This window comes from Heterocephalus glaber, unplaced genomic scaffold, assembly GCF_053883595.1.
Source record: "Heterocephalus glaber isolate CG9 unplaced genomic scaffold, H.glaber_assembly_v1.0 deba00001564, whole genome shotgun sequence".
Taxonomy (NCBI): domain Eukaryota; kingdom Metazoa; phylum Chordata; class Mammalia; order Rodentia; family Bathyergidae; genus Heterocephalus; species Heterocephalus glaber.
Window position 1 is genome coordinate 17,348,619 of NW_028258351.1, and position 13,225 is coordinate 17,361,843.

The 13,225-nt window shown below is 43.7% G+C and overlaps 1 long non-coding RNA gene across 1 annotated transcript in view; it reads left to right on the forward strand.

Moving 5' to 3' along the window:
- LOC110344391 (uncharacterized) overlaps positions 1-10,319 on the forward strand; it is a 38,865-nt gene extending 28,546 nt beyond the window's left edge. Inside the window, exons 2-3 of the long non-coding RNA XR_002386964.2 lie at positions 7,255-7,343; positions 9,274-10,319. This is a non-coding gene — a long non-coding RNA (uncharacterized LOC110344391). The remainder of the gene's footprint in view (positions 1-7,254; positions 7,344-9,273) is intronic.
- Positions 10,320-13,225: the final 2,906 nt, after the last annotated feature.

Here is a 13,225-nt window from a genome sequence, read left to right on the forward strand (position 1 = left end):
ACTATTACACCCTATCTATGTTAGACCCTACACATGTCCAGAAGTATGTTTCTGAAAACTGCCAATCTGTAATCAAAAGGAGAGAAAGAAAATGCTAATAGTCAAGTTTGAAAGAGCTAAATGGCACTGGAGAAGAAAGAATTGCAGTCTGTCTGATATCATTGTTCCCACTCTGCTCTTTGTTCAGCCCATTCCAGCACAATGTCTTCCTGCCCTTTTTCAAACATACCAAGCAGGGTCCCATCTTAGGTCTCCTAACCTTGCTATTCCCTTTGCCAAGAATATTCTCTCGTATATTCTCATGGACTGCTTCATTGTCCCCACTCAAACGTCATCCTCTCAGATGTGACTTCCCTGGCCAATTTAAAACAAAACTCATTCCTTTCATTCTTGCTTCAATTTTCTTCATTGCATTTATTGCCTTCCATTATTTTATACATCCATTCACTTTTGTCTGTGTCTTTAGGATACAAATTCCCTGAAGGAGGATGTTCTTGTTGTCCTCTATTATAACCCTGGCAGCTAGTATGATATAATAGTCAATCAAAAAGCATGTGTTGAATTGTTAGAGAAAAAAAGAGTGTGATCTGACTTAGTAACGATACTTTGAAGGTGATTCCTACACTTTCTAAGAAGTTAGGCTTTGAAGACATTTCTCAGCTGAGCTTTTGCAGGATTCTTCATGAGAAACCAGCCCCACTATCTGAAATCAGGAATCCATCAGGGTAATGGGTCCCGCCACTGTCTTTCTTTAAATGTCCTTGTAGTCTTCATTGGTGAAGTGTGCTCCACAGCCAAGAGCTGTACATTACTACATCATGCTGTCCTATCCGGGTAAGAGAACAGCAACTAGGCCATGGATACAAACTTTAGACATCAGTGGTGACAGGCCCTGAAAACTCTGGAGCAGTCTATGGAATATTTTTCAGTCCCCCTCCCCATTCTTTATGTTAACAACTTTTGGGTCCAAATAGGGATAGTTATTAAATCCTCACGGCAACATGTTTCTCTCTCTCTCTCTCTCTCTCTCTCTCTCTCTCTCTCTCTCTCTCTCTCTCTCTCTGATTTAATAATAGAACTTGAGAATGAGGATGCAATGAAATTTGCTTTGCCATCAACTCGGCTAAGATAGAATCCATTCTATAAAGTAATGACCATCCCAAAATTGCTGTCATCCATGCCAGCCAGTCTATTCCACATCATTTTAGACCACCAAAGAGAAAATATTTAGTAATTTGGAACCAGAGAAGATTTTTTAACAATAAAAGCCAAATGTAATGGAGCCAACAAGGTTTTCTCTTAAATATGGTTGTATTATATTCATGAGACACAAGGAAGATGTCTTGGGATAATGCACCTTCTTTAATTACTTCAGCCCAAATTGACCAAGTCAAGACCGAGTTTATCGTATCCATCAGATTCTGGCCTGTGTCTGCCAATGGAGCCTCTGAAATCATTAACTGGAGCCAGATCCTGTGCCCTAGGGCCTGGACACATTAGTTAGAGGACTGCTGGGAAGAAAGAAGCAGCTTCCTTTCATCTGTGCTTCTTTTTATTCCTCTAAGCAGAGGACACCATATGTCTTCTTCCACCCCACCAGCCCAAGAACTTTCATGATCTTCGTTTCATTTGGCTTCTATATGAGTTTTGCCCAAGAATTTTCATCCAAAGCAGGTGAATCTGCTCCCCAGCAATCTCTCAGCATCTCTTTTTACTGGCCTCACATACCTGCTATTTCTCAACTCCACCCTTAATTCCTTGAATTGTGGTTCTGGCATCAAAAGCAGTATTTCCCACATCAAAATTCTTTAACAGGTCCTGATTTTCTTATTAGAAATGTCATTTTGACATTGTAAATATCAACTCTATCTTTCCCTTGGGTGATTTGACCTCGGTATTCTTCCATCAAACTAGGCCTGCCAAGACTGGAGGCACCATACAGAGCCTCTCTTAGAAGTGATCTGAAGACCCCACAGAGTCTGGCCTGAGGGATAGCCCCAGGCTTCTCCCTCCAGCCTCCTCCATAAACCTCTCTTTTCTTGCACAGCCTCTACCTTGCCCTTTCATAGTGTCAAGAATGTAATATTACATCTGTCTCCAAGGTCAGAGCAAGCCCACTGTTACGGTTTATATCTAGATGCCCCCTAAAGCCTCAAATGATCATATTTGTGGCTTTCAGGAGGAGATTGGATCATGGGATTATGTATTATTCCACTGATGAGTTTATAGCTAACTGTGATGCTCGAAGGTGAAACTTGGTTGGAGGAGGTGGGTCATTGGGGGCCTGGAAAGGTCTATCTCCTTCTTTTCTCCTTTGATTCCTCTCTCTGCTTCCCACTGCCATGCCATGAGCTCTTTCTCCTCTGCCATTCCCCTCTGCCATGCCATCTTGCCTTAGAGCCATGGACTGAAACCTCTACAAACTGTAAGCCAAAATAAACCTCTCCTTTTTTTTTTTTGCTTAAATTCTTTTATTGGTACATTTTAGGTATACAATATGTTTACATTTATCATTGGGTGTTTGTACCTGTCTCCTTCTTAAGTAGTAGGTGTCAGGTATCTTGTCACAGCAACCAGAGATTGACTAAGAAACCCACCATCAGAGGAACAAAGCCAGGCTCAAGATGATAGGGCTCGGGGAACAGAAGCCCTCTGTCAGTCAAGCCCAGAAAGATGCAGAACTCAACTGAGACAGTGCACAAAGATCCAAATGCAGGGATGTCTCCCAGTATTATGGTAGGAATGATGAGGCACACAATGTCCAGCTACAGTGGGACTGTTACTCTATCCTAGTTTATACTGTCTAATTATACTTCATATCTTGCTCTAATCTTATTTGACATGATGCCTGTAAGCCCATGGTCTCTCTTCATTTGGACTACAAACTGGCCAGATCTAAGATGACTGCCAGAATGACCACTAATAACCCCTAATTTCATTATAGTCCACATGCATGCTAAATAACACCCTAGAATTATGCCAGTTGCCAGTTGCCAATTGCTACAAAAATGACTGGCAAGACTCATACAAGGAAAGAAAAGAGGTTGTGCCAGAATTTGGGAGTAGGGGGATCTCTGCTCATTCCCAGAAAAGACATGAATATTCCTCCACTTTATCAGCCTATCCCTCCCCCCATTTCCTTTACTCTATGCTGTATCTATAACCTTCTGATCACCAACAGGCTGATGAGTTGATTTGCAAGTTTATTCCTCCTATTCTTGGTGAAGAATAAAAGTCTTTTTTGCTTAATTGGTACTACATTCTTGTTATTGGTACCACAATTCTGAGGATAAAAGGACCTGGTTTGGGGTCAAAAATAAGTAACAGGAAGGCATTACCACACATAGACCTAGAGGGCCAGAGGGAAGAAATAAAGTCAGTGGAACTCAGAAGAGGAACACCTGATGGGAAATGGAGAATCCAATGACTTCCAGACATGTATCCCAAAGCAAGGAGGGTCTGAAGAGGGCACTTCTGAGTCAATCTCTTTCTCTCACCTTGTGCGCTCTCCCCAGTTTTCCAGTCTTCTATCTGTGCCTCACTGGTCAAATGCAATAGATGATTGTTAAACAAGAAACCCCTGGGTGGTATCAACCTCCCTATAGATCAGGATATGGGGTAGGGGTGGGCAAAGCACAGGTCAGAGAAGGATGGGGCACAGATCTAGGGTATGGAGGAGGCTACACAGAATAGCAGGTATGAGCCAAGCCTGGTTATAAACACTTGCTCTCTTGCCCACCTCTCCCTCCCTTGAGACCTATGTGCCCACCCACTGCCTACCACCCTTGGCTCTGATCTTGCAGTCTCTGTCCACCTGTCCTAGCTCTGTCTGCAAGGCCCTTGGCAAACCGGAAGAGATAGAATCTTCCTCAGCTCCTCACCTTCTTCTTGCTACTTCCTTTCTCTTCCCTTCTCTTCCCGTCCCTTCCCTTCCCTTCCCTTCTCTTCTCTTCTCCCCCTTCCCTTCCTCTTCCTCCTATTCCTCCCCTGCCACTTGTCCTTCTCTTTGTCCTCTTCCTCCTCCTCCTCCTCTTCTCTCCCACCCTTGGGATCAAACTTAGGGACAGCTTACCACTGAGCTACATCCACATACCTTTTTATTTTGTGACAGGTTCTCACGAAGTTGCCCAAGCTGGTCTTAAACTTGCAATCCTCCTGCCTCAGCCTCCTGAATAGCAAGTAGTTGGAACTACAGGCATGTACCACCACACTTAGAGCTATTCTCTTTTGACAAAGATTCCTCTCATTCTCGTGAATATTTTTTCCCTAAATCCCTGGTTCAAGGCAGCTCTGAAGACCCTAAGGAGTCAATGCAGTGGTCAGGCAAAGAAGCAGGAAGGACAACACAAAGGATTCTCTCCTAGAATTCAAGATCTAGGAACCAGATAGGCCCAAGGCTTCACAATGACCCTTGTACAAGCTAGCCAGGACTGCGCCTACATGGGCTTTCTCTGTAGGGTAGCACATAGGCTGGGCTCTAATTCTCACACTGCTGTTAGCTTCCTTCCATTGGGGTTATTCACCTCATGCTTGCCAACTGCTCAAATAGTCTCCTAAAAGCTATGCAGGGAAGGAATCATAGCACTGCAAGAAGCTGTCATTATTCCCTGGGGGTAACCAGGCTAAGGCAAACCTACAGCCACAGCCTGAAACAGTTCTACTGCAAACATGTGCCTGGTGGGACTGAGCTCTGTGAAACCCCCAGGGATGAGACCTCTACTTTGTCAACTTCCCCCATTTCCAAGTTGCACCTTAATTCCTCTCTCCTCCCTCCACGATAAGGCACATTCCTGTGTTGCTGGTGTCCTTCCACAGGGAGATCACACTGTAGTGTTGCCTATAAAAACTGAGCATTGCTGACCATTCTGCAAATTCACAGGCTTGTTTGACAGCTAACAAGCTCTGTGGCCAGGAAGCACAACAGAGTGAAAGCCCAATTACTGCTGAAGAAAGCCTCCTACAAAGGACTTAAATGTGCTAACAACCAGTGTGGAAGGGTAGGGAGGCCCTAATGGCCTGCCTGCTGTCTGAGAGGCAGCAGAAGACTGACAGTGAGCTGGCCCCTCTCAGCTATGGAATGGTGATGTTTCTCCTGAATCTCCCTCATTCAAAATCCATCTTGTTGACCAAAAAAGGGGAGGGACATCACTATGCAAAGATACAGGCACAGCTATCAGGAATTATCTATAAAGCATACTTACTTCCAGGTGGCTTCTCATCCCCTCCTAGCGTGCTTGGAATGGTTCTCATTTCTCCAGAATAAAATGCCAGCTTCCCTTCTCCTGATAATCAGACAAATCCATTTCCCTTAACCAGCTTTCTCGAAGAGCGGTTTGTGGGGCCTGAATAGAAGAATGTGGCCTTGCCCCATGGTCCTGAATTAGGATATTGGGGGTGGATTGGGAGCGGGATTCTGGATGTTAACAAGCTTTCTTGATTCTCAACACACTCGTTTATTTTACCCACTCATTTAGTTAACAAATATTACGCACGCAGTTACTCTGGGCTAGACTCTGTACTGGGAGCTAGGAAGGAGAGGCAAGCAAAAGGCACTTGCTCTCCATTCTCCCAGGAGGCAGTCATGAGAAGTACAGACCAAACAATCACAAGTGAACACTTATTTAATTTCCAGCTTTGGGTAGGGCCCAAGCACATGCTCAGAGCCCACATTGGGAACATGATGTGAGGGCTGAAAAGCTGACTTTGGTATCAAGCCTAGGTTTCTCTTGGCTTTGTCTCTGACCATGAGACCCCAGGTAAGTTAACACATTTCTCCAAGTCTCTATTTGCTTCCTTCATAAAATGGAGCTAATCATCCCTCGTGCCTCTGAGAAGTGAGTGAGAAAATCCCTGTGAAGACTTTTTGCTGTGTCTGGTGCTTCATAAATATGCTGTAAATATTGGTAGGGGTGAGAGAGGTGGCTATAGTGGCAGGACTAGTTGGCTGTGATACCATGTGGCATGAGTAGATGTGCAGTAAGTTTCAGTGGAGTTGGGCTAAGCTTCTACAATTTCTCTTAGTCATGTTTCCTAACATACTACTGACACGCAGAATTTCACTTGGGTATCAGTGTCCCTTCCTTTTCTTTGGAGTGAGTCCCTCTAAACCTACATGAGGACCAGTGTCTCTCCCTCAGATTCCTGGGGGGTTGATACTCTCCTATTTCTTGGTCAACCCACTTGCCATCTGAGCAATGGTTCCCTCACCCAAAAAAAGAGATGAGTCAACTAAGTGAAGTCTAAAACCCTCAATGCGAGGACTACCTTCTTGCTTTTCCAGATGAGACATTTTAAAAATCTATAATCATTACTACTTCTTTTTAAAAATGACATTTTAACACTAAAAGAATAGGAAGCACATTGTTTCAGAAAAAGAAGAAAATCTTCTCCCTAACAAAATACTGGCAACATGGGGTATGTATGGCATAGACATTTGGTTCTCCCTTTGACTCCTGGTGAAATCCCCCCATCAGAGATCAGCCCCAGTCTAGAAACTCATGTTTTGGACCAATGTCCTAGTGCGTTGATTGATGATAGTGAAGAAAATGACAATGACAATGTCTTCAATAAACAATTACATCATACTCACTATATCCCAGGCTCTACGTATTATATATATTAACTCATTTAAAGCTCATCACAGCCCCATGAAGTAGATCTATCACCAGTCCCATTTTGCAGGGAAAGTAACCTTTCCAAGGTCTCACTGGTAAGAAGTAGCAAGTCAGAATCTGAATCCAAACAATTTAGGTTAAGAATTCATATTCTTGCTGGGTGTGGTGGTTCACCAATAATTCCAGAACATAGGAGACTGAGACAGGAGAATTGCTGTGGGTTTGAAACCAGCCTGGGCTACACAGTGAGTTCAAGGCCTGGACTACACAGTGAGACTCTCCAAAAATAAATAAAAGTTAAAAAATAAAAAGAATTGATATTCTTAGCTTCTCCATTCTACAGACAGAGAAACTGAGGTCCAGAGAGGAGAAAGAATTGCTCAAGGCGACAAAGGAAAGCAAACAGACAACTAACTGATAACACCGCTCTTACTTTGACTTTTCCCCAAACCACACTGTGGTTGTCTAAGCCTACTTTCCCTGAGCCCAAAGCAAGCTCCCCTTGGGCAGCAGCATATACCCTAGGTGGCCTCCTGGAAGGAACTTCCTGATAGAGTCAGAACAGTTACGTCTCTTAAAAGAAGTTAGCTCATCACTGAGATAACATGGAATTTCTCTCTTGCCAAATTCTTCCATCCAGCAGCCCAGGTTGCCCAGCTGAAGCAGTCAGTTGCCCATGGACTCTGATGGACCTCTGGTTGACCACAATGCAAGTGAAGCCATAATGAGGTGAGTGGAGGGTGGTCTGGTGTCCCCTGACACAGAATAACAACGTCCAGTTAATCATTTCAAAGCCATTGCCAAACTCCCAGCTATTGCTGTCTCCATAGAATTCTGGAATAAAACCACCTTTCAGCCCACCTGGAAGTCCAGCTTATGCTGCTTGGATACTGAGTGGGAAAGAGATGTTTCCTTCTCTCTCCTCCTGTCTCCAACTCAGGACATTAACTAGTCTGATGCTGTGTATTGGGGACCCAGGGATACATTAGTGCTAGGCCTGGAGTTACTCACAGCTTGGAAGGAGAAGCAATAAAAGAGTCAGTACAATACTGTGTGGTAAGTATCACAGCAAACAAGAAAACATGTGAAAGAATACTGTGCAGGACTTAGGGAGAAACTGGCACTTCAGTGTGGAGGCTTCGATGAGGACTTAGTCCCCATTGAGCTTGGAAGATGAAGGGACTGGTTAGGGCAAGATGAGGCTCTGAGCAGCAGATACCTTCGAGAGTCCAGCAGAACCTGCTGAGTATGGAATATCTTCAAATCAAAACAGGGTGGGAAGCTACGTGAGCCCTCTCCCTGCCTCACAGGGATGACCAGCCTGCCTCCTGTCACAGATGAAAGATGGGGGTTCCTTAGCTGGGCCATGCCAGGCCATCACTCAGAGGGAGCTTAAAGGCAGAGTCCAGGAAAAAGGCACAGATGGCTGGCTTCAGGACCCACTTCCTCAGCTGAGAGCTTTCTTGTATTGTACTTAGATTCAGAGAAGCATAAAACAGGCAATTTGGATTTGACCTCAGAGGTTATTCTTCTATATCGGGAAGCAGTGATTTGGCCCAGGAGAAATAACAATCCCTTAAATTTGCCTAACATTATATAGTTACACTTCATTTCATTTGGCTGGTACCTACAGATGTAATCAGTGTTCACATTCACCCTTGTGATTGCCCAAAGTAATTCTCCATGGGACTTGGTGTAAGCCATACATCCAGCCACCAGCTAGGACTTTTCATCCTAATCTTTTGGTGCTGGTGTGGCCAATGCCTCTGGGTTTGAGGGTTGAGGAAGCCAACATTACGTTCCTCATGCAAGAGAATAAACTGTCTGGAGTAACTTAAGGGAATCCTAGGTAATAGTCAGCCTTAATGAGCAACTCACATAGCACTCAGCTCAGCGGAGCACAACACAGCTGGCAGGAAATGTCTCATCTCCAAACACAAACTCAGTGTCCAGCAAAAAGCAGGCAGCAGAAGGGACATGCTTGACTGGGCAAGAGAAAAATGACTGTGACTGGAGGGGGAAAAAATCTCAATTACCCCAAACTAGACAATTGATCTTTCTTGCAAAAATAGAACTCCAACCAGGCGTGAAGACCCAAGGGATTTCTTGGGAGATGGATGGGGCTAATGAAAGGGGCTTTAAAACTACAAGCTACACATTATTGTGGAGCTTAGGGTATATCATGGGTTGGTATTTGACTTGAGTTTGAGTTTGAAGGGCAAAAGGTTGGCTGAAGTGGCTAGTTGAACATTCCAGAAAGCTGAGGTGATATAGTTTACAATGATCTTTAAAGAAACTACTCAGGAGGGTTGCCAGGAGAGGTAACAGGATCTCAAGTGGAAATCTGCATAAGGAAGAGCATTCCTTAGAATCAGAGGCCAAGAGAAATGTCATAAACTATCTACAGAAAGTAGGTAGGTGAGAAAGACCCCAGAATAGAGATGAGGGCAATGCACTGAATTATAGGTCCTAATGGCTCACTTCTTTATAACAGTATGATATAACCACTGCCTGGCTATGGCTTCATGGTAAGCACAGTTGGCTGTCATTCCCCTTGACATTGAGCTAGGCCAGTGACTTGCTATGGATCAGGGGGAGGCAAGCAGGACAGAGCTGAGATGTTTTTGTACTATGGTGATTTTGTCCTCTTGGCTTCCAGCAACCCACCAGGAGAAGAACATGCCCAGGTGGCCACTAAACCTGAGTCCGGACCACAGAATAAATGTAGAGGACCTGTGAAACAACCTGGAGCCACGGATCTGTGGCTATCTGGACCCATATCTTGAAACAGATCCAGCAACCAAGCACAGTCTAGAGCAGCCAAATACAGTCAACCCACAGACCTGTGACCAGGAGAATAAATGCTCCCTTTAAGCCTAGAAATCTTAGAGCCATTTGTTATATAGTACTATATAGCAGAGGTTTATGATATCTAGAATCTGAAAAACTCTCAGAAGCAACAAAAAGTGAGAGTCAGATGCCCAAATAAATAATGTCCAGATCCTCATTCCCCCAGTCATTAAGACTTACTCACTCTCTTACTTCTTCTCTTACCCAACCCACATCTCCTGGTGCCTCATTACCTAGAGAGATAGGGAGAGAAAGAGGGAAGAGTATGGTCCTTTTTGTATATCAACTTGGCTAAACTACAATGCCCAATTATTCAATCAAATACTCATACGTATGTTTCTGTGAAGGTATTTTGTGATTAAAGTCCATAACCAGGTGATTTCAGGTAAAAGAGATAAACATGGCCATAGTAGGATCCTATCAAAAAGAAGATGAAGCCACATCACATCAGGATTACTGGACCTTCCTCAGGGACCTAGTTTCATTTCTCAAACTCTTTGCATCTTTCAACCGAATGGCACATTCAGCCTCTGAATTGCACCTTCTCTGAGCTCTCTGACCTGTGCTTTCATGGAGGCCATAAGTCACACCATTTCCTTCATATATGAGAGTTTTGGGGAAATAATTGATCAAGATCCCACCCACTCATGCCAGGTCTAGACAGAGGGAAAATTACTAAATCTGTAAAAGAGACACCTTGAATGTGACAGGGAGTAGACATACTGCATAGTGAAGCTGAGGGCTGAGTGGTTTTTTATGTTTAAACAGGACTAACTCCATATCCAACATGTGCCGTTTCTGAGCTGTGTATCTTAAATAAAAGACTGGTGTTCTCTGGACCTTGATTTCCTTGCTATGAGGATCATAATGCCCATCTCAGTGGGCTCTAGTGAAGGTTTAAGGAGACTGCACTGGGCTTTTGGTAAATGCTCAATAAACAGTAACTGGAATAATAAGTATTATCAGTAGTGGGCCCACCACCCCTATAATTGAGCCTTTCTCCACCTGCACCTCTGCCACCTCCTGCTCCTGCAGTGTCATTGTCACCTCTGCCACAGTTCTCACCAGCCGCAGCCTGAAAGCCCTGTGGCCATAAACAGTTAATGTGATTATTGCACTTAGCCCACATTTGCAGTAGCTTCCTCTCTTTAATCACTTTGAAAGTGTTTCAAATTCCTTTCCTACGTGACTGAAATCAAAGTGGCACCTGTGAAGGCAGAAAGCCTGACTGCCAGAGAGGTGGAGATGTAAAATAGTCAGGCTTTGATGGGGAGAAATTATGTCTTCCTTAATTCCTTTTATCCTATAATTACCAGGCACAACCACGTGGGGTGACAGCAAAAATAACTTATCACATAAAGGCACTGTCTATAGAATCCTGGTTTTAGTCCTTGTGGAAGACCCCCAGGTTCTCCGCTATGGCCATCCCCAGCATCTGTATTGTGCTGTAGCCCACCTTCTTGTCCAGCTCCCCATGGCCACCACTAACCCCCGACCACCAAGGGGCAGTCTCATGGTGTCTACTCTGTCATTCTCGTCCCACCTTCACAGCATGATGGGTAATCAGCTCCTTATACTTTCCCCACTTCACTTCCCTATAGTCCTTCTCCCGCTTCACCTTCACCCTCAGTCTCCTGCATACCTTGCTCTCGTTCAGCTTTTGGAGGCTGGGAATGGCCCCTGGAGGTCCTATCAGTCAGCATTTCTCTCCTCTCCTGTCTCTCCCTCTTCCTCCTCACCCCTCTCTCTTCCCTTTCTCATCTCTTCACTCCTATTATTTCAGACAGCATGTTTGACATGGAGACAAAACTCACATTCCACTATCATCTCAGGACTCCAAAGAACCAGGACTTCCACCTGCCGTGGTAGTTTCTACCCTGCCACTCTGCTGGATCCAAACTTGGTCATTCTGGACTTCTCTCCTGCAGAGTAAGGACTCCTCTCCCAAGGCTTAAATCTCTACCTTCTGTTTCTCTTTACATGGGGATGCAATCTGAAACTACCCATGCCAGAAATAGAGTGTGGCTTAGAGGAAGTTCAAGTAGCCTTTGAATCATGGGAACCTGAGTTCAGATCCTGGCTGTGTGTGAGCCTTCAGGTTTATGTTACTTCAATTTCGGTATTTATAAAATGGAAAAGTATTCTTATTTCTGAGTATGGCTTCTAAGAACTACACTACACAGTATATGAATACAGTGAACACATTTCCATGTCTCCATTCTGCTGCCTCTGCCCTTCTGTCCTTGGTTTTTAGTGTCTATAGCAACAATCTTAGAACTGGCCCCTCTGCTTCCAGACATTACTCTTGCCTTCCTTCAATCACTCACCAACAGAAAGTTCTCACCAAACCAGTTTTGAACCTGTATCTTCATACTTGGAATGTTTCCAGGGCAAAAGGTCAAAGTCTAAAGTAAAAGTCATGGGAATCGATGGAATGAGAACAGACTCGGTAGTCATCCAAACTAATTTCGAATTTTCACTCTTCTACTAATTAACAGATTAGACTTTGATCCTTGGTTTACTCAACTGTTTTATAAGAATAACCATCCCTAATTCAAAGGATCATGGTAAAAAAAAAAAAAAAAAAAAAAAAAAAAAGATCATGGTGAGAATTAAATAAGTCACAAAAGTTAATTACCAGGATTTCAGCACATAGTAGGTGGTCCCCTTCACCTTGTGGCTCCTCCTTTTTTTCCATATATCTTCAACCGCATAACCAGATCATTTGTACTCTTTCGGGCTTTTGTGTTTCTGTTTTTTCATTTACCTCTCAGCTCTCTGAAATAAAATGATGATTTAAACTTCCTACCAATATGTTGAAGGGCTGAGCCAGCAGATTAAGAACAATACAGGATACCCAGTCACAGAGGAGTGATGGTATTCACAGCACAACTTGAAAAAAACTGTCACGTGGCAGTGTCCACCTTGCTGAGAGTTTGGACATGGTGCATTGAGAATTTCTTTACTACCTTTTTTAGTCTTTAAACAAAACCTCTACATGAAGAAATCACAAAAGGTGACCATGCCTTCAGGAAGGGAGGAGAGGGTTATAAGCCATACTGATGAAGACAACCAGATCCTAAATACCAACCTGCTTCCTCCTTGTGGTGTAACTTGAGCAGAGCAATGGTCAGGAGGTCCTGGGTTAAAGAAAGTCTCAGTGTGGGTCTCTCAGAGGGGGAAACATCTTACCAGAAAGAAAGAAGGTAGTAGTTGAAAGATCAGGGCTAGAGTTGATTGTTGTTGCTGGATTCACCAACAAACATATTTACGAGTCTATTTTGTCCCTAAAATTTTTTTCATAGTTTCATAGTTTAATGCTATTTATACAACACTTGGAAAGGAAATCCTGTGACTTTCTTTATTTCTCTGGGAAAAAAATCATTTTGACTTAAGAATTCTTTTAACTTTGAAAATTATTTAATTAACACATAATATGTGTACATATTTAGGGGTACATTCAGTGAGTGTGTACAATGTGTAATGATCAACTCAGGGTGACAGCATTTCCACCTCTTCAAATGCCTTTTCTTTGGGATCAATGTCCATGGCACCTCAGGATTTGCTGTTGGGCACCTGTCCAGGAAAACATAAACTTGACTTCAGTCTGCAGTTGCCTTCTCGACATGCTCTGCATTCTGGGCCCTCCTCTGTCCAGGATTTTTCTCCTGTTATCCACAAAATTTCCCCCCTCATCCTCTCTGTCCATAGCACCATGCTGACATCTGTATCCAGCCACTTCTCCTCATTTTTTCTCATTG